The sequence below is a fragment of the Sus scrofa genome, chromosome X, assembly GCF_054392235.1.
Source record: "Sus scrofa isolate SSC_HxYL_T2T_F1_AM1 chromosome X, Sscrofa_HxYL_maternal_Yorkshire_Landrace_v2.0, whole genome shotgun sequence".
Lineage (NCBI taxonomy): Eukaryota > Metazoa > Chordata > Mammalia > Artiodactyla > Suidae > Sus > Sus scrofa.
Genome location: NC_139401.1, coordinates 2,860,296 through 2,887,224, shown reverse-complemented (window position 1 = coordinate 2,887,224; position 26,929 = coordinate 2,860,296). Strand labels below are relative to the sequence as shown.

The window sequence follows — 26,929 nt, the reverse complement described above, 5'->3', positions numbered from 1 at the left end:
CCAACATGTAACCAGTGTTTTGTCTTGACTGGTGTGTCCAATGACCTCGTGACTGGCGGAAAGTAATTAGGGCTTAGAGATGTGAGCGGTAGAGACGGCTGGGAACAGGTGAAAGCTCCTGGACAATGGATTCTATGCAGGACTTAAAAAAAAAAACCTGAAGCAGAGTCACCTGACAATGTCATGTTTCAGGTACACAGCACACTGATTCTGTTATATACTCACACACACACACGTATGTACACATAGGTATACATACACACACACACATACTCTTTTCAAGTTCTTTTCCCTTATAGGTTATTATCAAGGACTTTGCCTCTTTAGGGCTGCACCTGCGGCACATGGAAGTTCCTGGACTGGGGCTCGAATAGGAGCTTCAGCTGCCAGCCTACACCACAGCCATGGCCACACAGGGTCCAAGCCGAAACTGCGACCTACACCACAGCTCATGGCAACACCAGATCCTTAACCCATGGAGTGAGGCCAGGGATCGAACTTGCATCCTCATGGAGACAACATCCGGTCATGAACCTGCCAGGCCACCATGGGAACGCCCCAAGGACTTTGAAATCCCCCAGGGTCTCCCCTCTAGATTGCTTTCCTCTATTTTGCCCAGCAATGACAGCTCCTGTGTTTCCAGAATCTGCCCAAAGAGCTGCTGTGAAGTGCCACGTTCCTCCTGGCAGAATGCGGGAGAGTCTGGGCATCTCACCAGCAACTGGTTCCCTTTCAGAGAGAAAACCACCCTTTGCTGGTGAAGAACGCGGCTGATCTTTCAGAATCTCACGCGTCCAAAGTAGGTCCCGTCCCCCCTTCTGCAAAGGACCCTCCTCCACCCTGGCTTCTGAGACCAGCACCCTCTCCAAAGGCAGGTTGTGAACTGGCCACCCTAAGAGGCCTTTCACTGCCTGTTAACATGGGTGCTATGGCCTCGGGGAGGGTGCTGGGCTGTCGTTTTTCAAGGCAGTTTACTTTTCTGAAAAGTAATAACCTCCTCTCACCTGTGGGAGTTTGACATCGAATTGAAGTTTTGAGGTCATATCTGAAGGGTTGTTTGCTTTTTGTTTTATTTTTTAGGGCTGCACCTGCAGCACATGGAAGTTCTCAGGCCAGGGATTTAACTGGAGCTGCAGCTTACACCTAGAGCCACAGGGATGTGGGATCTGAGCTGTGAGACCTACACCACAGCTCACGGGAACCCTGGATCCCTAACCCACGGAGCGAGGCCAGGGATCAAACATTCATCCTCATGGATGCTAGTTGGGTTCTTAACCCACTGAGCCACAAAAGGAATTCCTGAAGTTGTCTTTTTAAGTGACTGGCATTTAAAACCCCACAGGGAAGAGGATTCAGTTTGGGTTTTGAAAGCATTCTTAACAGCTTTCCCACAGAAAACCTTACAGAGCCCTCAGGTCCTACCCTGGCTCCTCTGTCTGAGGTCAAAAGACGAGAAACTAAAGGACAGGGGCCAGGAATGCAGCTTGGGGTGGATTCCCACGGCTGCCCATTTTAAACCTCACTTTATAGTCAGAGACGATAGAGTTCCCTTTGTGGCTCAGTGGGTTAATAGCTTGCCATAGAGTCTGTGAGGAGGAGGGTTCGATCCCTGGCCTTGCTCTGTGGGTTAAGGACCTGATGTTGCTGCACGCTGCAGCGTAGGTTGCAGGTACATGGCTGGGATCTGGCATTGCCGTGGCTGTGGTGTAGACTGGCAGCTGCAGCTCCCATTCGACCCCAATCCTGGGAACGTCCATATGCTACAGGCACGGCCCTAAAAAGAAAAGAAGTCCCATAGGGGCAGCCTCCTCTCCCACGTTTGCCTTCTCCTGTTTAGCTGCTGGTCCTTGGTTCAAAGATGCATGACTTCAAGAACATAGAGTCACAGGTGGGAGAACTCGTGGCCAGTCACCCAATCCTGATGCTTAGAGACAGAGACTTGCTCCCCATGAGGGAGGGGCGGGTGGTGCCCAACGCAAGCCCCTCCCCCAGCCTCCGGGGTTTGCCAGTGAGCCCCTTGGCGGGGAGACACACTACCCCAATGTCCCTCTTTCTTACAAAGACACCAGTCATTGGATTAACTGCCCGCTCTGCTCCAGTGGGAGCTCATCTCACCTGTGACATTCACAAAGACAGGTCACCTTCTGAGATTCCAGGGACACAGATTTGGGGGGAGACTCTCTTCAACCTGGTGGTGTCATTGCTTTAAGTCCTGACTGTCCACCTGATGCAGAGGTCTCAGACCACCGCATTCCTTGTCTCACCCAGCATTTCCGGCTGTAACCTGTTAAAGAACAAGGCTACCACCGGCTGCTTCTACCATGGCCAGGGTCAGGAGTCACTTCATGCTGTTGGAAAGTAACTCAGAGATTTTTAGTTATTTGTTTTTGGTGCACCCATAGCATGTGGAAGTTCCCATGCCAGGGGTCGAACCTGCACCATGGCAGCAACCTGAGCCACTGCAATGACAGCACCAGATCCTTAACCCAGTGCATCGCCAGGGAACTTTGGAGATTTTACAATAACCTTAAATGGGGCATAATTTATAAAAACACTGTATCGCAATATTGTACACCTGTAGCTGATAGAACACTGTAAATCACTCTCATCCAGCAATTGCATTCCTGAGCATGTATCTGGAAAAGACGAAAATACTAATTCCAAAAGATACACATGCTCCCACATGCACAGCAGCCCTGAATACAACAGCCAAGCCATGGAAGCAACCTAAACACCCATCAGCAGAGGAGTGGATGAAGATGATGTTAGAGAGAGAAAACACAGACATACAATGGAATATTACTCAGCCATAAAAAAGAATGAAATCATGCCCCTTGCAGCAACATGGATGGACCTAAAAATCATCATACTAAGTGAGGTCAGAGAAAGACAAACATCATGTGTTATCACTTATACGTGGGATCTAAGCTACGATACAAACGAATTTATTTACAAAATAGAAACAGGTTCACAGACAGAAAATAAACTCATGGTTACCAATACGGTGGGGGGGATATTTTAGGTGTTTGGGATTAACAGACACACTTTACATAAAACAGGTAAACAGCAAGGACCTGCTGATCAGCACAGGAAACGGTATTATCTTGTAATAACCTAGAAGAGAAGAGAATCTGAAAAAATACTTTTATGTAGCTGAATCCCCTTGCTGTACACCTGAAACTAACATGACATTATAAATCAACTGTACCTGGATTAGCAAAAATGGCTTTGGCTTTTGTTCTGGTTATTAAGCTTCTATTGCCTCAGAAACAATAATCTTATCAGGAAAAAAATGAACGGATATCAGTAGCCTTGTACATTGTGCAACAGCAATAAAACTCATCCCACACCCAAGTACACAAGCTACCATCTGTGCAACCTTCACGGTGTCGTGACCACATGTGCTGCTGCAGAGCCCCTGGTGCTCAGGATGGGCATCTTTCCACCACGGGACCCCAGTGGGCAGAATGCACACAGGGCCGCGTGGATGAGACCGAACAAGGCCTGAAGGCACAGCCTGGGCGTTCCTGTCTTGGATGCCCCCAGGCAGCTCACAGGCAGTCAGGGGGCCATGAAGGGCCCTTGGAGCACAGGCCCGGGTGACTAGCATCCACCCTAGGTGGACCTGGGTGGCAGAGCTTAGGATGGACACAGGCATTGTCTCTACTGCTCTCCCCCCCAGGCCAACGGGGGACACTCTGCTGGGTCACCTACTGTGGTCCCTTCCTTGCCCCTCCATTTCCAGGCTTCTACAAAGATGAGTCACAGCCCTGTCCCCACCAGGTCCCCAAGGCTCATCATCCTTAGAGGACCTGAGGCTCACAGGGGGACTGGTCAGCCACAGACACAGATGCCCCTGAGCCTCAAGGGCAGCATGACACCCAGAGAGGCAGGGGAGCTGACTGAGGCACTCTTCCATTTGGCACCGCAACTGTGAGGGTGGGTGAGTGTGCTGCACCAGGACTCCCTGCCTGAGCCAGCGGCTATGATTCATCCTCATCAGGACAGCCATGAGCTGCATCTTCTCACCCCTATGCCCCCACCCCTAAGTTCACAATGAGCAGCCCTCCTTCCTGTCACCATAGGCCCAGTGCTACTGGATTCTCTGCTTTAGGAGAGATTTCTCCATAACAGTAACACCAGTTAGATATGTTAACACACACCATTGAAATGATGTCTATTTTACTTGTTATAAATATTATTTTTAACAGAAATCATTATGAGTAATAATATATATTAATACAAAACGGTATATAAAAAAATAAAAGCTATTATTTTCATTGTGGTAAGAGTTATTTTTAAAGCTTTTATAACTGTCATACTATTGTAATAAAAATTGTTCATAAATTATATAATTATCATTTAATGATAATTTTTAATTATATATCATGTATTATAAAATTATATAACAATTATATAATTAAAATTATATAAGTTGTTTATATAATTGTTTTATTAACCTATAATGATGCAATTATATAATAGTTTTATTAACCTATAATAATTATATAATTGTTTTATTAACCTATAATTATATAATTGTTTTATTAACCTATAATAATTATATAATTGTTTTATTAACCTATAATTATATAATTGTTTTATTAACCTATAATAATTATATAATTGTTTTATTAACCAATTACATAATTGTTTTATTAACCAATAATTACATAATTGTTTTATTAATCTATAATACAATTATATAATTGTTATATATACAATAATATATAATTGTAATCATTAATAAGGTTACATTCTTATTTTTCAGTTGCAAGATATTTTATTTTAAATAGGATTTACATTGATTCTGTATTTTCTTCTGCTTCTCAATTCTCTAAAAACTACAACTTTCATACAGATAAGATAATTTTTGGTCTAAAATATAACTGTGCTAATACAGCCCGTTTAGATTTAGACTTCCTACTTCCTATAACGTATTTAAAATTATAATTATATAGTTGTTATAATTGTTGTATTAATATAATCTGTCACTGTAGTGTACACTGATATATAAATCGCCACTATTTATAAGGTTACATTGTTACTGTTACCGTGCTTGCCGTATTAGTCCTCTTCCTCCTCCTCTCTCAGGGGCAGGTGTTCCTTCTCACCATCCTGGCGGCCACACTACGATTTTTACTGTCTCGGTGGCTGTAATGCTACTTTAGTACCGTGATGGTCATAGGACTGTAACTGCTATCCCAGCGCTCCTGTTCCTCTTGCCTCTCTCCTGATGGCTGTATGGCTATTATTCCTACATGGTGGCCCTGGGACTATAATCACTACAACAGGCTCATCTTCCTCTTATTACCATCACAGGGCTCATCGTCCTCTCCTTACTCTCCTGGTGGCCATAAGACTGTAATATCATCGCAGTGGCTCCACCACTGTAATTCCATCACGGTGCGCATATGACTTCTATCCCAGGGCTCACATTCCCCTTAGGACGACCACGTGCCGTCTTTCAGGGATCCCTATCCTGGTGGCCGTGGGACACTGCTCATATCACGCAGGACTCCGACCGTCAATGGGGGGCTGCCTCACTTTTACTCCCACGGCTGCAGGTCTCCTCCTGCTCCCGCCCTCAGGGAAGCAGCGCTGTGAGCCTCACAGGAGAGGAGGAAGACGACTCTCCCCGCAGCACCCGTTGATGCCACCCCAGCTCTCACTGCCACCCATACACCATTGGCCCGTGTTGCATCTGCGGGAACTCGCCTGAGGCTCAAAACCCCCAAGAGACACTTCCTGTCCTCAGGCCCCTTTACACACTGTGATGCTGAGGCCCAGAGAGGTTAAGGAACTCCCCCAGGGCCCCCCAGCGGGGCGGCAGCGCAGCCCGAGGACCTCCCAGGGCTCTTCTCAGCACGGGCGCCATCCTGGACCACCTGCCCGCACTTCCTCCCTCAAGCAGATCTGCACACCAAGGGCTCTCCTGCCTTAGTGTAGACACCGCCTTGTGTGCAGCCTGGATCAACCCAAACCGAGACACGCCTCCACCCGCTTTCTTTCCATCCATCTCCCCCCTCCTCTGCCGCCTCCTGTCTTCGCCCCTCCTCCCACTTCCTCCTGAATTTATTCCCTTCCTGATGGGGTTGGCAGGACTTCATCTTCCCCAACTTCACCCCCCTCCCGGAAAATCTGTTATGTCTGCAGACTCTCTCGTGCAGACGTCATGACGGTCAGGGCTTTGCTGATCTCTCAGGGAGATTACGCTGGATTTCCCAGGGGATCACGAGAGCTCTGAACTCACAGCTTCCTACCTGCTGAAGGCAGGAGAGGATGCAAAGACTCAGAATTTGAGAAAGTCCTGACTGGCCATTGCTGGCTCGGAGGATGGAGGGGCCACGCGGAAAGCCGGAGAGGCACCGAGTTCTGCCAACCACCCGTGAACATTCAGGAGGGTCTTTCCACCCGGATGGAATCAGGGTCCCAGCCTGAGACTTGATTTCAACCCCATGAGACTCGGAGCGGGAGACACGGCACCCTTCCCCATGACTTTTAAAGCAGAGTTGATTTACAATGTTGAGCCAAACTCACTGTACAGCAGGGACCCAACTACATGTATGTATATATGTATTGTGTGTTTACACACACCCATTTTTCTCATCTCCCACCATATTCTATTCCAGAAGACCAGAGAGAGTTCCCCGTGCTGTACAGCAGGACCTCATTGCTTATCCATTCTCAGGGTCGTAGTGTGCATATACTAACCCCCAGACCCCCCGTCCATGCCAGTCCCTCCCCCTCAGCAACCACAAGTCTGTTCCCAGGGTCTGTGAGTCTGTTTCTATTCTGTAGATAGGTTCACTTGTGCCATATTTTAGATTCCACACAGGACTGATAGCATACATTATTTTTCTTGTTCTTTTTTTGGGCTGCACCCATTGCATATGGAAGTTCCCAGGCTAGAAGTCGAATCGAAGCTGTAGCCGCTGGCCTACACCACAACCATGGCAATGCCAGACATGAGCCAGGCATGCAACCTACACCACAGGTCGTGGCATTGCCGCATTGTTAACCCAATGAGTGAGGTCAGGGACAGAACCCGAGTCCTCATGGATACTAGTCAGATTCATTCCCGCTGAGCCATGATAGGAACGCCTGTCTTTCCCTTCCTTCACTTTGTATGAGAATCTATAGTTGCATCCATGTTGCTGCAAATGGCATGATTTCATTCTTTTTCATGTCTGAGTAATATTCCATTGTGAATAGGGACTACACCTAATTACTCCACCTGTGGATACATATGTAGGTTGTTTCCATCCCTTCTAGATGTTTGATCTGCGGAAACTATGATACAATGAACAGGTGCTTTTCTTTAAACTGGCAGACTTGAGGTCACCTGTTACACAGAACAGCAAGCTGATACATGCTCTCTGTCCATGAAGCCCAGTCTGCCTCTGAGAAACACAGGCTGGTTTTCTGCCCTCCTCAGATATGCATCTCAGCAGAATACGGGACCACAAGACCCACTTCCTCTGAGATGCTCCCTGTCCTAATCTTCCATCTCTCCTGCAATGCCTCATTCATCTTTCACTGAAAACACAGGTTCTTCTTTTATTTCTCTTCCTACGTTTTATTTTTGGGCTGTACCCATGACACACAGAAGTTCCTGGACCAGGAATTGAGCCCATGCCACAGCAACAACAATGCTGGATCCTCAACTTGCTGGGTCATCAGGGAACTATTTTTGGGGGGAGGGCTACAGCTACACCCACAGCATATCAAAGTTCCCAAGATAGGGGTCGAATCAGAGCTGCAGCCGCAGGCTTATGCCACAGCAATACCAGATTCAAGCCCCATCTGCAACCTATGCCACAGCTTCCAGCAACACTGGATTCTTAAGCTACTGAGCGAGGCCAGGGATCAGCCCTGCGTCCTCATGGACACTAGTTGGATGCTTAACCCATTGAGACCTAGCAGAAACTCCTTACTTCAGAATGAACTGTCACATCCTCCATTCTCCAGCCCCACATCCTCCCACCTCTGTCTCTTCACTAGATAATCTCATCTTCGTTCACCAATGACTCTCCACTGGGCATGTCTGCACAGACACCTCTCATCTCCACCTCTCTATTTCCAGCCTCTCGACAGCTCAGGAAGATGGGTTGACTCTCCTTGATGGGTCTCTCAACCACCCCCTGACCCCTGCCCGAAATGGAACCTCTTCTGTCATACTGCTTTCAGGAAGTCCCGCCAGGTAAGCCAGAACCTAGGAGGTAAGGCTTCCTGCTGCTACCATGTTGAGAGGAAAAAGATGCCAATCTCGGTTCCTGGTCCTCCCTTGGGAAGAACAACACTTTCCCTGAAGCCAAGCCCCCAGGAGAACTCTTCTGGGTAGGATGGCACAGAACTGGGCAGGTCTCTCGTCCCTTCCTAAAACAATCCCTATCAAGGGACAGCCCTGGAGGACAGGAGAGGTGGCAGTCCTGGGGGATGAGCTCGGGGGAGGGGAGCCGAGGAAGGCTGAACAAACCAGAGCTTTTTGAGGAGGAGCTGGCGCAGGGTGATGACAAAGGTAACCAGCAGTGTCCCCTCTGCTCAGACACACGGCTTCATCCACTCCAGAGCGATGCTGCTGAAATTAAGCTTCTCTAGCAGATGCATCGCCAAGGCAGAGATTGCTGCGTTTACAAAACCCATGTTCCAAATGCATAACTAATTAGATTCTTTTAAGGCATGTGAGGTTTAAATCTGATTTTCACACCAGTCTTTCTTCAGAGCTTGATTACCGACGTACCCAGCAGCGTTTATTTTCGAATAAATTTTCTTCATCTAAATATCCAGAAAGTCAAAAACAAACAAACAGAGCTGTGTGCACAGCCTGGATGGTGTCAGCCTCCCAATCAAGCCACTTGTTCAGTTTTAATTAGTGGAAGTTTGGCTTTAGCAAGAAAAACATCGTTTTGGAACACAACATCGTTCTGGAGTCAGAAAATTGTCAACCGCTAAGGAGCCATAAATGCCTCAAATTTCCCGCATGAAAATGGATGCTGTGGCAACTTTGGTCTAATTTTCTTTCACCTGATACAAAATGCCACTTATCAAATAGGGCTTTGGGAAAGTGTGGGATTCCCAGGGACCGTTTCTGGAAGCACAAAAAGATCTTGAATTGTTTTTTGTGACATCCAGTCAGCATAGAAAAGAATGGATTGCCGTATTTGTGGATCCCTTGTAAAATAGATTTTGGGTTATATTTGTGTAGATATGTACATAAGGGAAAGCCGATGGATGTGAAGGAAATATGACCTCTGGAGAGAGCAGGGGCAAAGGAGGATTTGCGGCTTCAAATCTTCTCTGTCTTCAACATACACACACACACACGCACAAAACTATCCCATCCAACTATCATTGGCAACACAATGTGAAACTTTTAACTGTCCAATAGGCTGCAAAATAGATTTGGAATTTTAAAGGAGGATACAGATATGTTCACTTGCAAAGAACAGTAAGAGAGCTAGTTCCCTCCTTCTGCTCCTCTTTGAAGATACGACAATCTAGACAATGTGCTGCAGATTTTCTTGAGAGGTTTTGCTGAGCACATTTCCCCACCTTAGAAGATGCTCCTTTTCTCTATCAGTCAGCTCTGACCTAAACTATGCTGTGTAACAAACCTAAATCTCAAAGCCCTGCTGTAACAAATTGTTATTTTCCGACCTATGAGTCTGCAGGTCAGCAAATGTGGGGCTGATTTAGGCTGCCCCACTGCCATCGCCACCCTAAATGGAACCCAGTGCATAAGCTTAGAGTCATGTCTGTTCCACTTAGTGTCATTATTTTGGAACTAGTGGCTATCGTAGGCCTATTTTTGTAAGGTTGGAATGTAAGTGGCCACAGGGTAACCTGAACCATTTGCATTTACAGCACTTTCTGCTGACATCCCATAAAATAAAGCAAAATGGATGCAAACTCCAAAGTCCATGGAGGAAGGAGGTGTGGACCTTCCATCAAAGAGGACTCAGGGCAAGAGAGGAAGGAAGAAAAAAAATGCTGAGCAGGCCATCGACCACACCTTCCAACCTGAAGCCTGGAGAGAAGGGACGTGTTTCCCATTTCCCCCTTCAGATCCAATCTCTGCCCTTCCCTTCCCAACTCTGTGCCCTGGGATACTGATGGACGTAGCCTGCACCTCCCAGAGTCTGTGACCCTCTGCAATCCAGGTGAGTTTAGACGGTGGGAGGCACCGGCAGGAGCTGGGAGGCAACTTTCCCTGTGTGGTTGCTGCTGCAGTGAGCTGTTTCCTCCATCAGTCCTGACTTTTCCCGGGCAGCCCCTCCACCACAGCTCTCCAACTGAACCCTGGTATCATCTGGACTTTATTTCCTCTCACTTCTCAGGCTCAGGGTGATAACGGTTTCTCTTCTACTTTGATAGACTCTGGGAGCCTTTGCCTCCTTCAGGACTTCCCCTAATGCTTCCCAATCGGCTGTGCAGACTCAATAACCCCATGGGAATGCACTTTATTTTCTGCTAGAAGCCTGACTGCGACAAAGCACATGTCCTCCATTTGGAAGACACTAGATTTTGCATCTGAGGAGAAAATGCTGAGGATGAGAAACCAGCTGAAGATCTACCTGGTGGCAGACTCAGGAGAGGAAGGGGTGCGATTTTGCAGGGTTTCTGAAAACCACTCCCCGCTACATAATTTTTTAGACCCTTATACCCCCCCTCTCCTCTTCTGGAGGGATTGCTGTGTGGACGTCTTTTCCTGGGAATTTCCTTCCCCACCATCCTTGAAATCTCTGCGAGTGGTCCTTCAGAGCTGACCACAGCCAACTGCCAAGATTTCCCTGCAGGCTTCCTGGGAAAGCTGTCCCCACTGCCCACACCAGATTGGGTGTGGGGCTGGTGCAGTCTTGGTGGGGCAGGCTGCCGTCAAAGACTGGGCCCCCTAAGCTGGTCATGCTCTTATGCATGTCTAGCCCAGGAATCTCACCCAGACTCCTCTCCACTGGGGACCCTTGGCCCAGGCTCGTCCCAGTGTCTCTGTCCAGACGACCTTCTCGAGGGGAGGAGGGGAGACCCTGAGCAGTTTTCTCTACTCCGACTAAATACTTGGCATTTTCCATCCTGGCTCCAGGTATAATAATATGACCATTACACATAGGAAAATATATAGTAGAATATATGCATAACTATGTGGAAATTAGGAAAATTCTATGTGATAAAATTGCACTATTATATACTCTATAATATATACATTACATACCCAGTGACAATATAATTATCATAGACAATATATATGCATAACTATATGGAAATTAGGAAAATTCTATGTGAAAAAATGCATTATATATTCTATCATATAATATATACATTATATACCAAGTTATAACAACTATCATAGGTAACAGAATATATGCATAACTATATGGAAAGTAGGAAACTCCTATGTGACCAAATTGCATTACATATTCTATTTTTTTTTTTTTTTTTTTTTTTTTTTGCTATTTCTTGGGCCGCTCCCGTGGCATATGGAGGTTCCCAGGCTAGGGGTCTAATCGGAGCTGTCGCCACTGGCCTACACCAGAGCTACAGCAATTCGGGATCCGAGCCGCGTCTGCAACCTACACTGCAGCTCACGGCAACGCTGGATGGTTAACCCACTGAGCAAGGGCAGGGACCGAACCCGCAACCTCATGGTTTCTAGTCGGATTCGTTAACCACTGCGCCAGGATGGGAACTCCCATATTCTATTATTTAATACAATATATTATTATAACTTGGTATATAATGTAGGATATATAACTATTACAGGCAATAAATATATAATATGTACATAACTCTATGGAAAGCAGAAAAATTCTATCTAACCAAATTGCAGTATATATTCTATTAGATAATATAATACATATCATACATAATATATAATGTATACATAATACATATATTCATAATGATTATTTATAATACTATATACATTATTATAACAATATAGCTCTTGCGGACAATGTATTATAGCACAGACTATATTAATAAGTTAAGGTGGGAAAAATGCTGTTTCCTACAAATTGCACTACGATATATGCAAATATATATTACTTCTTATGTTATATATAAAGTAACACATGGCATATAATGTTACATAACATTGTAACTATTACAGATAACAAAATATATAGTAGAATATGTGCCTGACTATATGGCAAATAGGAAAATCCTTTGTGAGCAAACTGCTCCATTACACACTATATTATATAATGCAATACAGGTCCTATATTACATACCAAGTTATAATTTTTTTTCTTTTTTTGGCCATACCCTCAGCACATGGAAGTCCCCAGGCCAGGGACTAAACCCGCATCAGTGACCTGAGCCACAGCAGAGATAATGCCAGATCCTTAACCCACTGACCCACCAGGGAACTCCCCAAGTTGTAGTGTTATAACAAGCATAGATAATGGAATTGGTAACAGAATATATGTCTATCTTTGTGGAAAGTGGAAAAAGTCCTATGTGACTAAATTGCATTGTTATATATTCTATTATGTAATGCAATATTTACCACATATCACTTATGTATAATATTCCACGTTGCTATGTGAATATTATAGCTATTATGGACAGTATAATGACATATTATAGATTATATTGAATCTATATGGCAAGGTGGGAAAAATCCTATTTCCTGCAGATCACACTACATATACAAACACATGTCAGACGTTACATGTAACATACGGCATCTATCATGTTGCATGAGAAAACTGTTTTAGATGTTATGTAATAGCAATACCTGCACATCTCGGAAACTTGCTCTACTGTGTATCCCATACGCAATAGTAGATACAATATGCTACATGACAAAGTATCCTGATAGATACATACTACAGAACAGCAGATGCTGGAGTGACCTTCAGAAATCTCCCTGCTCACTCACCCCTAAAAGAGAGTGAACCACTGCCACCGGCTAGGACAGGGGTAGACCTTATGATCATAAGGAGTGATGCTCATACACAGTGAAGTCATGCAGGCAGACACACACAAATACCACAGATATCCCTTCTGTGTCGAATCTAAGACAGGACTCAGACATATCTGTAAGACAGAAACACCGGGGTTGGGAGATGCCAGCTAGGACACTGAGAATGGCCAAGCAATGAGGTCCTGCTGTGCAGCACAGGGAACTCTAGCCAGTCTCCCGGGATAGACCAGGATGGAAGGTAGTATGAGAATAAGAATGTACATATATATGTCTAACTGGGTTCCTTTGCTGTACAGCAGAAATTGGCACAACACTGTAAATTGACTACACTATTTTTAAAAAATATTGGGGGGGGGAGCAGAAACAGACTCATCGATACAAAAAACCGAACTTCCAGTTACCAAAGTGGGAGGGGCGGGGATAAACTGAGCGTTTGGGATTAGCATATACCTGCTGCTCTGTATAAAATACACAAGGAGCTACTGCCCAGCACAGAGACATGGGACTCTAACAGGACCACGCATAAAATAAACAACAGAGTCCTACTACACAGCCCAGGGGACTCTGTAATGAACTATATGGGGAAAAGTAATGAAAAAGAATATCTAAGGAAAACTGAATCACTGCTATACACCATCACAACATTGTAAATCAACTCTACTGAGATCGAAAAAAGAAACAAAAAAAGAATAAAGAAACCCTCTTGTTCACCGTCCTGCCTTGTCTCTGTATGGAGTCTCTGTGGCTGGGGGCCCCACTGCTGAAGCCAGGGTGGCTGGAGCTCCAGCAGCCTCTTACTCCTGGGGTCTCCAGGGGAGGGGCTCCGGGGAGCAGCCCTGAGCCCTGAGGGAGAGGGTGGAGCAGGTGAGGCATGCCCACCTGGAGCTCAGCACTTCCTGGGGGCAGGTCACCCCTACCCCGCCCCCTGGGGAGAATTAAGGATGCCTCTGCCCAGCCCCCACTGCAGGTCACAGAAATGTGAGCACCTGGGGCTGAGCCCTGGAAGTGCCAATACTTTTTAAAGCCCCCAGAGACCATAAAAACCTGAGATGGAGTTTCCTTCCCGGCTCAGCAGTAAGAAGCCTGACTAGTATCCATGAGGATGCGGGTTTGATCCCTGGCCTCACTCTGTGGGTTAAGGATCCAGTGCTGCCATGTGCTGCAGTGTAGGTCACAGACAGGGCTCGGATTCAGCGTTGCTGTGGCTGTGGGGTAGGCTGGCAGCTGTATCTCTCACTCTGCCCCTAGCCTGGGACCTCGCATATGCCATGGGTGCAGCTGTAAAAAGCAAATAAATAAATAATAAATAAATACAAACTAGGAAAGAAATCAACATATCTATAGAAAGAAGAAGAGACCTACAGACACGGAGAACAGATTCGTGGTTGTCCAGGCGGAGGAATCGATTGGGAGTCTGGGATTAGCAGACGCTAATTAACTACGGACTGGATAAACAATGAGGTCATACTTACAGCACAGGGAACCATATTCGGCATCTTGTGATAAACCACCACGGAAAAGAATATGGAAAAGGACGTGTGTATATGTGCGTAACTGAACCACTCTGCTGTACAACAGAAACAGCATATTGTAACTCGACTCCACTTCAATAAAAAAGAGGAGCTCCCATTGTGGCTCAGTGGGTTAAGAACCCCACCTAGTGTGTCCGTGAGGACCCTGGCCTCGCTCAGTGAGGTAAGGGTCTGGTGTTGCCCCAGGCTGCCGTGTAGGTCGCAGATGCAGCTCGGATCTGGTGTGGGTGAGGCTGCGGTGGAGGCTGGCAGCTACGGCTCCCATTCGACTCTCTGCCTGGGAACCTCCATATGCCACAGGTGCAGCCCCAAAAAAACTTTAAATACAAAAAAGAAATGATAATTGTGTTCTATACATTAAATCCTATGTTACATACTGGGGTGGGCAGGGTGGGTCCCTCCCAAGGCCTCTCTCCTGGGTGTGTCCTGCCAGAGTTGACTGTGTCCTGATGCTTTTTTTTTTTTTTTTTTGGTTGTGCCTGCAGCATGTACAAGTCCCAGGGCCAGGGTTGAATCCAGACCACAGCAGTGATCTGAGCCACAGCAGTGATGCCAGGTCCTTAACCCATGGTTCCACCAGGAAACTCCTGGTCTCTTCTCCTAAGAACCCCAGTCCTGGGGGATCAGACCCCACCCTTGCGACCTCATGTCACCTCCATCTCCTCTTGAAAGATCCCCAAAATGCTTTCATTCGAAGGTGCAGGGGTCAGGGCTTCAGCATCCACACAGGGGGATGAGTCCATAACAAGAGGTAACCAGACAATCATCACCTGTGGCTGCAGAACTCAAGCCCGACCCACGGCCCCAAGTGGATCTGCAAGCTGAGTGCTCAGAATTCCCCTCCCTCATCTCACGCTCCAGGACGGACACAGGCCCTTGGGTCCATTCAGGACTAGCAGCCACCGGAACTGCCGTTATCACGGACAAGACAACATCCACCCCTTCCCACAGGCTGGGGAGGCGGCTGGCCCTGGCCCGCAACTACCTGGATTCCAGACAGATTCTTAACCCACTGTGCCACAGCGGGAACTCCCCAATGTGCTCATTCAAGGAACTATCCAAACTGCCTATCACTGCAGAGGGAAACAAACACCTCTAGAGGAAAACAAGAGGGCATGTGTCCCAGCTGAACCCCAGTGCCCACAATGCCCACTGCCCTCCTGGGAAGTTCCGCCACATCTGCTGTATCCATCTGACCTCCCACAGCCGGGGACTGACCTGCAGGTGGGCACCTGAGCTGAAGGAGGCCAGTTCCCAGAGCAGGCTGGATTCCCTCCAGCAAAAATGCTGGCCTGTCCCAGTCTGTGTGAGCTGCTGTCACAGGCACCATAGACTAGGGGACTGATGAACAACACAGGCTTGCTCCTCAATAACTCTTGAAACTGGATATCTGGGGAGGGGAAGCGCAGTTTCTGTGTCTGGAATTACCCTGGTTCCTGGATGGTGCTGGGACCTCGCAGGGGGGAGGGGAGAGGGAGCTCCCCGCAGACTCTTATAAGGACACCAATCGCCTCCTGGGGGCTGCACCCTCATCACCTCCCCGCCCCCCAGGCCCCACCTGCTGACCCCACTGGTTGGCAGTTAGGGCTTGACATTGTAATTGGGGGGAGGGGTGCACGCACCTTTGGTCCACAGCCAGGACTGAGGAGTCTGGAGCATCAGGGCCCCCAGGCAGGTGCGATGCTCAAAGATCATGGGGTAAAGAAACGCCCTTGCAGGAATGAGGGCCACATACAAGACACGCCCCCCCCCCCCACCGGCCCCCAGTCTGCTTCCCTTGAAGCCCCCCACCCACTTCTGTTTCCTCCCTGTGCCCTCATGTGAACACACCCGCAACTCCAGGTGCCTCTAGGAGCCTGTCTTTTGCAAACGCGCCTGAATAAAAACAGGTGGAATGACCCCCCCCCCCACAAAATGTCCCCAAATAGCACAGATCTGAAGCCACCAGCCACCCAGGTCGAGGCTATTCTGAGAGGTTTCTTTTTCTACCCAGAGCGTTTAATAAGCACAGATGATCCCAGCAACTCAAGAAGGTGCTGACCAGGGCTTGGCCATCTCACAGCAGGGGTGGGGAATGGGGCGGGGCTGGTGTTATTTTAAGGGTTTGGCATAAGCACAGCAGAGAGAGTCTGCTTTCAAAGATATTTTAGGTGGCTTGACGCAGTCCTTAAAGGGTCAACATTAAAGGATCGGGGGGGGGGGGGGACAGAAGGAAGGATGGCAGGGGCAGGGAGCCTGTGTGTTCCTCTAAGTTAGTATCTGGGAGGACAGGGGATGCACAGTCTGAGAGCTTAAATGCGGAGGTTCCAGAAAGTCATTTAAATGTCGCGAATATGGCAGCTAAGGAGAAAATGGTGTTTAGGTTGTATTAGGCGACACTCGGGGCATGACAGAGTTGTTTCCTTGCCCCCAGGGTGAGGCTAAAATGTGCTACCTCAATCCTGCCAGAGACTTCTCTCTGGCACCACCAAAGCCTAATCACAGAGTTCAACGGCAATGCCTTTCAGCAGAAACCTTTAAAAATTTTTTTTTTCATTATAGGTGATTTAGAAACTTTCCTTTTTAAGAAAATTCTCTATACATTTATTGTGCAGTACCATATCCTTATAGAGAACAATCAAAGCCGACCAAGCACAACGGAGAAGCCTGTCAATTATACGCAAAGCCTCCCACCACCCCTATAATGCAGCCTGCTGTCAACATTCCAAACACACCATGCATCCTTCCAACAGCCCTCAAATAAATGATGCCTTTGCAACCTGGAATTTCAGAGGAGTCACAGGTACCAGCAGTAACATCCAGCTCTAGAGAACAAGGACCACCCCCAGCTGTGATTGTAGCCGCTATAAAGAGTTTCTGGAGGGCAGTCACATGTCTAACTTTGATCCTGATGCCGGGAGAAGGCACAGCTGCTTTCCTTTCATTAGGACACAAGGGATGAGGGTCCAGCCCCTCTCTGCCTAGTCGGATGGAGTCATAGCACAAGTTTTGTGCAACAAGCTGTGAGGAGACAGGACATGCTTCCTGCTTGAGCTAGATTATTTTTTTTCCTCACCAAGGGCTAGATTATAAAGTATACTTGATTTACCACGTTGTGCCAGTGTCTGCTGTACAACAAAGGGACCCGGTCATCCATTTGTACACTTTTTAAAATATATTCTTCTCCTTCCTGCTGTCCCAGGAGATTGGATAGAGTTCCCTGTGCTGTACAGTAGGGCCTTGGGGCTCACCCATCCTATAGATAGTTCGGCACCTGCTCATCCCAAATTCCCTCTGTCCCTCTAAAGCATTTGAATGCTAAAGCGACACCCTCGCGGGCACTCTGTGTCCCCTTCCCTCTTCTGACTCACAGCTGCTTCCCCAGTGTGGGTCTTGCACGGTGGAACAGAGCCCACGGCTGACACCCCATCAGTGGACATGCAGCATGAACAGGAAGTAAAGCCCCCTTGCTTTCACCCACCCAGACACTGGTGCTACTTGTTACTGTAGCAAGTCTCTGCTGTCCTGACTGATACTGGCCGCCTAAGTAGATGGATATTGTGACTGTGGCTCCACGCAGGGAGATCAGATATAAGATCAAATAATGAAAGAAAATACACTATATAACGCAGGGAACTGTCTCCAGTCACTTGTAAGAGACCATGAAGGGACATTATATAAGAAAGGGAATGTTGCAGTTCCCATCACCGCTCAGAGGTTAACAAGCCCAGCTAGTATCCATGAGGACGTGGGTTTGACCCCTGGCCTCATTCAGTGGGTAAAGGATCCAGCATTGCTGTGAGCTGTGGTGGAGGTCGCAGACGTGGCTCAGATCCTGTGCTGCTGTGGCTGTGGTGTAGACCGGCAGTTACAACTCTGATTCAGCCTCTAGCCTGGGAACTTCCATATGCCAAGTTTGCAGCCCTAAAAAAGCAAAGACAAAAGAAAAAAAAGAAAGGGGATATGTATGTATGTACGACTGGGTCACTTTGCTGTAGAGCAGAGATTGGCATAATTGAGTTGTAAATCAACTATGCTCTGATAAAAAATAAAATCAATGCTACCTTGGTTCAATGTGTATTGCAAAAAAAAAAAAAAAAGAAAAAAAAGGAACCTGAACTCAGGTTGTGCAGATACCCCCTGCTGTGTGACCCTGGGCTCACATTTTCACCTTTGTTCACTTTTTTCCACCTCCAAGCTTCCTCACAGAGAAGCAAGCAGTCAGTTCCCACTGTGTCCTTAGCCAGGTCCTGCCTTCGACCCACGCCTGGAACGCACAAGGGCTGAAGATTGGTAGACACCACCTGGGCTGTTCTTTTCCGACCCTGACCCCTCCCTTCCCTCCTCTTGTTCAGGGCATTTTGGAGAATAACTGAGATTCAAGCCATCACTTCCTTACTCAGCACCCATGCTGCTGGCCTCTGGCTCAGCCGTGGAGGGGGAGGGGGGGGAGGAAAGAAAAATGGACACGCACCAAAATACTCATCCTGAAACCTCCCTCTCCTTACGGAGCAGGCGACCCTCTTTCACTTCTCTGGTGTCATCTCGCCACCGCCCCCGACGGTTCTGGCTCCCACCTGCCTCTGAAAACGCTTCCCTTTTTTCCTTCCCTGGACCTGTGGGTCCTGAATGGCCTTCCCCTCACTTCCTCTGCTCTGACTTCTGTTTCTCTCCTGCCTCCCTCTTCCTCGACCTGCCTGTGAATTTTTGTTCGCATTGGATGGATTTCGTGTCTCCACTGAAACACGTCTGGCTCTGGACACAGCTCTTGGGAGGCGGGTATTCGAGGCTTTTAAGGGACACCCCCCCCCTTTACCAATTGCTTTTACTTACATATTTCTCTACATATCTCTTTACGTATTTATTGTCTTTTTAGGGCCGCACCTGCAGCCTATGGAGGGTCCCAGGCTAGGGGTCGAATCAGAGCTGCAGGTCTACACCACAGCAACACTGGATCGGAGCCACAGCAACCCCCTGTCCCCAGCCAGGGATCAAACCCACATCCTCATGGATGCTAGTCGGGTTCGTTACCTCTGAGGCACAACAGCAACTCCCCACCACCTGCTTTGAAACCCAGTGATCCAGGCGCTGCCCTGCAGAGCTTTAGTCTGGAGATTCGGAAACCATGGTAAACCCAAGCCCTTTAAAGCCGAAATCTTCTCTGCACACTTCCCATGCTCTATTTTCTCCCCCCCCCCCAAAACCCCTCCATCTTTATTTTCCTCTCTCCACCCCTGCCCTGTGTCTTTCTCTCTCCCTGTTTCTCCCTGCCCCCTCCCTCTCTACCCAACATCCCTGTAAACACGGCCATACATCCCGTCTCTGGTTCCCATACGCTGAGAAGATGGATGGTTCTGTCGCCATGGCAACACCTAGCCCCCAGAAACAAAGTTTTGATTCCACGTAATTCAGCCGTGGACGTGCTTGGCCAGCTAATCACCCGGCAGGACCCTCGCTCCAGAAAGGCAGCACAGCAAGGAGAGGCCGAACACGCCTGCTTCTGCACGCCAAGCCAACGCTGTCAGCCAGGCCGTCACCCCATGTCCCCTCTGAGGAAATGCTGTGATACTCAGAGGTCCCTGCTCTGCTCTGGGCGTGGAGCTGGCACCCGCTGGGCCCTCGTCCCCAGGGCGGTGCGTTCTGCTTCCTGTCAGGAGCTTGCAGGCTGAGACACCCCGAGGTCACACCACGTCCACCCACCCAGCCTCCTCGGTGGCCACGTGTCTGATTGCAAGCCGTCCCTGCCACGGCCCCTCTCGCAGGTCACACCGCTGCCTCTGTGACTCACAGGCTGAGATTGAGGCCACAGAATGGGACAGGGGACACACGCCGAGGGCTCCGTGTGAACGGGCGACATTGGGAGGCTCCGTGTCAAGCTGCACGTTCTCCCATCTGCTCCCCCCGATCAGGTGCCCCCGCCATGTAACCCTCCTGGTGACGGGGACCAGGCACCGTCTCTGCCAACTCCTGCCTGTGCGCAGAAGCGTTGTGCCCAGTGGCCGGTCACCTGCCTTCCCACCCCGGGAACACTGGCCTCTTGTGCGAGCACCCCCACCGCCCATCCCTGGAGCTCACTCCTCTTCCCAGACTGAGACTCTGCTCTCTTTGAACACTGGTTCCGCATCCCCAGACCCTGCACCCCCCCCCACCCCCTTCTGACTCTGTGTCCATGGGTCTGATGACCCCAGGGACCTCCTCTAAGTGGAATCCCACAGGACATGCTGTTGGTGACTTTCGTATTTCACTGAGCACCGTGTCCTCAAGGTCCAGGCATGGTGTAGCCTGTGTCAGGACCTCCTTCCTTTGTGTGGCTCGGTCGTCTCTGCCATGTGCATGGACCCTGTTCTGTGGATCCATCCACCAACCCACACGTCCATCTGAGGCAGAATCCTCACTCAGGGAGTCAGTGTGGGAGCAGGGGCTTGGATGCATCCTTTGATATGGCCATTGGTGAACACGTGTGGTTTAAGGGCTCCAGGGAGTAACTTCCCCACAGGTCTCGTTTACTGTAGGGACTGGACCTACGCCCAGATGGACATTCATCCCTAAGCCCCTGTGACCCAGTCTATGGGAAAAGAAGGGCAAAGAACCCTGAGACTTAGAGGACATTTCCACCCCTAAGACCCCTGGTGGACAGGGACTGATACAGGTAACCGGGCAAGGCCAATGGGAGAAAGCCACATGTTTCTGGACCCCATGTGGGGAACCTCCATCTTCAACGGATAAAAACCCCTATAGGACAAGAGAAGGGGGCTCTTCTTTCCCTCCCAGCCTGTCCTGGGAGCTGTGTGCTATCCTGTAATAAAGACTTCACTTGCTTGCTCCTTGTGTGTTTGTACAATTCATTCTTCACCTGCGAACGAACCCGGATTCCGGTAACATCTTTCTGGCATCACACCCACCCCATCCACCCACCCACCCCTCCCTCCCTCTTGGCCACTGTGAATAATTCTGCCGTGAACCCAGATGTGGACGTTTTTCTAGGAGACGCTGCTTCCATTTCTTTCCATCTCACACCTTTGACCTGTTTTCACCCACACAGACCCCTCTCCCCAGGGCTGTTTAATAATCCAAAGTCAGGGCGAACTCTCCTGAATTTAATTTCCCTGAGATGCCATTTCATATGCAAATAGAGAAGCTGCGCCAGGCACATGACAGAGAAGTGACAGGGCACTTCTCTCTCTCGCCCCCCAAAGCTCGATGAGAACTGTGCTCCGTGCACGGTTCATCCCCACATTAGGATGCCTGCCAGGTCCGGCTCTGCCTCTAGGTTTCTTCATTCATTCAACCCCTCCGGGTTCACCTGATGGGCTTTCCCAGTAATTGAAAAAATGGAAATGAGCCTGACCACCAGGGACCAGGTCCAGGAACCCACCGCATTTCTCAGAAAGGGGGCTTTTGTGGCCATGCAGTGGAGAGGGGCTCCCTCCCCCCGACCCAGTGCTGGTGGCAGCTGCCAGCCACCCGTGTCCTGGGCTAGTTCGAGATGGGAGGCTGTTGGAAGTAGTGGAACCCAGCGGGACCCTGGGGGCTCCTGGGCACACAAGCCTTTGCGTCCCCCATGTCTTGTTTTTAGGCAGTAAGTTTCCAGGCCCTTCCCTGAGCCCCAAAGGGCAGGTGCAGATCAGGGAAGGGAGGGGATGCAGAGACCAGGGAGGGGCCGTCAGGAGACAACAGTGCCACCTGGGGCCAGGTCCTGGTTCACCCTCAAGGGATACACACAGCAATGTCTTTGAGCTCTTGTGCACAACTAAACCCCCAACAAGTGAGAGCCAGAGACGAGGACCCCCAGCACCAGTCCTGGGGCCCCTAGACACCAGCTCTGAAGAAGAATGCAAGCTTGCATCCACCCTGAACCTTACCTGTGGGCATATTTTCTACTCCCCAAACTCTAAAACCATAAGGGTACCATAAACAGAGAGCCACACCTGTGCCATATGCAAGTTCCCAGGCTAGGGGAATCAGCTGCAGCTGCCGCTCTACAGCACAGCTCATGGCAACGCCCGATCCTTAACCCACTTAGCAGGGCCCAGGATTGAACCTGCATCCACATGGCTTCTAGCTGGGGTTTTAACCCCCTGAGCCACGCCGGGAACTCCAACATACGCTTCAGTTGAAAACAAATTGAGCATCAGTGCAGGCGTCCTGCAGCAGTGCTCCTGGAGACAGGGCTGAGGGTTAAGGCGAGAAACGCGATCCTGGTAATTTCAGGTTCTGCACCAGCCCCCTCGCTGGAAGCCACGCCCAGAGGGTGGAGACATTGCTCCAGACACACCTAATTCACTTTAAGGGCCCAGCAACATTTGCCAAAGTCCACCCATCTGAGCCACAGAGCAAAAGCCAACCAACTTGAAAGAACGGAAATCCTGCAACATAGTTTCTCTGATCGCAAGGGAACTAGACTGGGAGTCAGGAAGAGAAGGTTACGTGAAACCCTGTTGGTAAATGAAACAGCACACTTCACAATCACCCCCAGGGGAGTTCCCACTGTGGTGCAATGGAATCGGAGGCATCTTGGAAGCACTGGGATGCAGGTTCGATCCCTGGCCTGGCACAGTGGGTTCAGGATCCAGCGTTGCTGTGGCTGCAGCTCAGGTCACAACTGCGGTTGGGATCTGATCCGTAACCCAGGAGCGCCTTATGCCATGGGGCGGCCAAGAAAGGAAAAAAGAAAAGATAATAAGCCATAGGCCCAAGGAGAGTCGGGGAGGGGGGACTGGAAAATATTTTGAGGTGTATGATAATGCAAATATGGAGTTCCCGTCGTGGCTCAGTGGTTAACAAACCCAACCAGTACCCATGAGGAGGCAGGTTCGATCCCTGGCCTCGCTCAGTGGGTTAAGGATCTGGCATTGTGATGGCTGTGGTGAAGGTGGGTGGCTGCAGCTCGGATTCCACCACTAGCCTAGGAAGCTCCATATGCCACTGGAATGGAGGCATTTAAAAAACAAAAGAAAATGCAAAAACAAGAGGAACTTTGTGAAATGCTGCTTTAGCAACGTTTAAAGGAGTATGTGCCATGTCCAGTGTTTGCAGGAGGGAAAAATACGGGTTTTCCATCAATATTGTATCCGCTTACTTTAAGAAATTAAAGAAGAGCATACTAAATACAAAATGGGTAGGAGGAAATACTAGAGACAATAAATGAACGAAACTGAAAAAGAGAAAATCAAGAGAGTCAATCAATTGAATCAAACACCAGTTCTCTGACGGGTCAATAAAGCAGACCCACCTCTACCCACGTCAATCCAGGAAATAAGAGCATCACAGCCCAGATCTGAAGGAGGCGGCACAGAAATCACTCAGACCCACCGACTGTATTAAAAGACCAATCAAGAAAACATTAACAAGTTCACGTCCACTTCCCCCAAAGACAAACTGCTGAAGTTTACTCAAGAAGAAATGAACAAATGCCATGACTTTGCAAAGGATTTAAGTTTATAGTTAAATATTTCAGGTTAAACCCCCCTCCAAACCCAGATGGCTTCAGAGGCAAATTCTACTAAATAGTCAAAGGTGGAGAAAAGAAATCTCTATTCTGTACAAACATTCCCGGAAAAGTGAAGTGGAGGAAATACCAATTCATTCTGTTAAAGATTTTGGCACATTTCCTGCTGAGAACCTTTTGCCAAGAGCTTTATTTGCTAATATCTTAGTCTGTTTTAAAAAAATTTAATCAGACTAATGTTGGCATCCTCAGATGTGACAAATCCAAACCATCACGATGAAGGGAGTAATTCCCATGACAAGACGAGGACTTCTCTCGCAAAAATGGGCTATTTGGTTTAATATGTGAAAAAAAATTAAGGCGAGTTCCCACTGTGGCTCAGTGGGTTAAGAACCCAACATAGTCTCTGGGAGGATGGGTTCCATCCCTGGCCTCACTCCGTGGGTTGAGGATCCAGCTGCAACCTGTGGCCTAAGTCAGAGATGCGGCTCGGATCCAGCGTGGCTGTGGTGTAGACCGGCAACTGCAGCTCCCATTTGACCCCTAGCCTGGCAACTTCCATATACCACAGGTACAGCCCTAAAAAGAAAAAAATACAAATAAAAATGAAATAAATCAAGGTCATACCCCGTGTGAGAAAACAAAACGTGACAAGTCTGAGATCCCAGTAGATGCGGGAAAGACATTTGGCAAATATCTACATTCTTTTAGATTTTTTAAAAAACCGCTTCTTAAAATAGAACAAAAGAAAACCTCTTCAACCTTAAAAAGAGCATCTACCCAACCTCACAGCTATGACCCCTCCTGAAACACTGCTTCTCGGGCAGCAGCAGGAGGGGCCAGGAAGCCCAACTGGTCTCAGACAACGTCCAAGCCGACAACCACAGCTAGAAACACTCTCCACAATCTAGACAAAGGCAGATAAGTGTGTGCCCACACATCACACACACACAACCATCTTATAATCTATTTATCCCGGTGTCTCTTTATATAGGATAAGAGACTCAAAAGTCTATGACAGACTAGGATATAGACAGACTAGGATATAGACAGACTCTCCCCCATTCAATGATAAGAACACAGCGAGGTTAAATGGGTACCAGATTTCAAGGACCATCCCCCTCAGGAAGAGGCACAGAGGCGGCAAAGGAGCTCGTGAGAAGATGCATGAAGATGGCAGAGGAGGAAAGTCATTTTCCCAGAGTTCCCGTTGTGCTCAGCAGGTTGAGAGCTTGGAAGAGGGTTACCTGGAATGGTTCTTTGTTTTCACGTCCAAGAAAACATTAAACCTACTGCATCTGGGGTCAGTGTTGCTGGTGTGCATGTGGGCTCCCGGCAGAAACCCTCTTGGGCACACAGCCCGAAGCCTCACTCTGCACGTGTGTTACCCCCTTGCGTCTCCCCTCGGAAGGGCACAGCGAGGCTGACCTCCAGGCTGGGGACCAGAGGCTCGGAAAGGGAGCTGATGGTCTCAGGGGACCCAGGCTAGGTCCCCAGGGTGGAGGAGCCCACTTCGGAGGCAGAGCCCCAGGGGTACGTGCCTGTTACAAGATATCTAGGTGTTATCGCCCCTCTTACCCCGTGTCTTTAATGCCCGCATCCTCTGCCCCCGAGATCTCTTTGTTGCCACACCCACAGCACATAGAAGTTCCTGGGCCAGGGATCAAACCCATGCCACAGAGCGGCACCACCAGACCCTTAACCCCCTGAGCCACCAGGGAGCTCCAAAGATCTTGAGTAACTCGTGTGTTTGCATATGACCAGGCCATGCAGCCACGTTTAAAGAGCTGTTATCTCTGACAATGACGGATGCGCCAACACCGCTGGTGTAGGATGGGATGCTGGGCCTCTGCCCTGTCAACACCAGGTTTATCCAAGTTCTGACTGGCTTATCTATTTTATAACCGGACGGGGACGTCATGTACAGTGTTAGCAGTGTGGTCAATCCCACTGTAACAACTACTGTGGGAGTTCCCGCCATGGCTCAGCGGAAGCGAATCTGACTAGGATCCATGAGGACGCAGCTCCATCCCTGGCCTCACTCAGTGGGTTAAGGATGTGGCGTTGCCCTGAGTTGTGGTGTGGGTCACAGATGCCCATTGGATGCCCTGTGGCTCTGGTGTACACCTGTAGCTGCAGGTCTGATTCGACCCCTAGCCTGGGAACTTCCATGTACTGCAGGTGTGGCCCTTAAAAAAAACTGTGTGAGGACAGTTACCAGACCCATGGTGGGGACCCTTTCATTTCCAAATGTCAAGTCCAGGTGACACACATCCGAAACTGAGCTGATCTTCCAGGCAGACTCTCCCCCAGCATTTAGTTTCCTGATTGGACTTGGTTTACTCGGGCAGCTGTTTGTCTAAGGAACACCCACCCCCATGTGCTTCCAGCCACTGAGGGACTCGGGGTGTGTGGGGAAGGATGGATGCATTTCAGGGGCACAGAACCAGCCATGCGAGGAACCAGCGCTAGCCGGTGTCTGACTGGAAACCAGTATTATGATGAGATCTTAATACGGTGTTTCTTGTGCAGCTACGGAAGGTTTTCAAAGCTTCCCTCTATCTGTGTCTCTTAACTTTTCCATAGCAAGTTTCCACGGTAGCTCCCAGTCTGTCTGGAAGACTTATGAGCAGAAGATCAGACACCAAGAAGAAACACACTCTCCCCATTGACGCTGGTTATCAGTCTTCTGGAAGGAAGGAGACACTGCTGAGTGACCAGTGGTGCCCACGGGGACCCTTCTCCATTTTTTCTTTTTGGGGTGGCACCTGTGCCATGTGGACATTCCCAGGCTAGGGGTCGAATCAGAGCTGCAGTTGCCAGTCTACACCACAGCCACACCAACACCAGATCTGAGCCGCATCTGTGACCTACACCACAGCTCACAGCAATGCCGGATCCTTAACTCACTGAGCAAGGCCAAGGATCCAACCTGCATCCTCATGGCTACTAGTTGGGCTCTTAACCCACTGAGCCACAACGGGAACTCTGGGGACCCTCTGCCTCTTTCGGTGAGGAATGCCTCTCAGATGGGGCGCTAGA

At 48.8% G+C, this 26,929-nt stretch overlaps 2 long non-coding RNA genes across 2 annotated transcripts in view; one reads left to right on the top strand and one right to left on the bottom strand.

The window, feature by feature from the left end:
* The window catches only part of LOC110259137 (uncharacterized), a 248,083-nt gene that overhangs the window by 28,128 nt on the left and 193,026 nt on the right, over positions 1-26,929 (bottom strand). The gene's annotated exons all lie outside the window — the stretch shown is intronic.
* Positions 8,087-13,643, top strand: LOC146394438 (uncharacterized). The gene is made up of 3 exons (XR_014834953.1): positions 8,087-8,203; positions 9,868-11,331; positions 12,235-13,643. It is a non-coding gene; the product is annotated as an uncharacterized LOC146394438 (long non-coding RNA).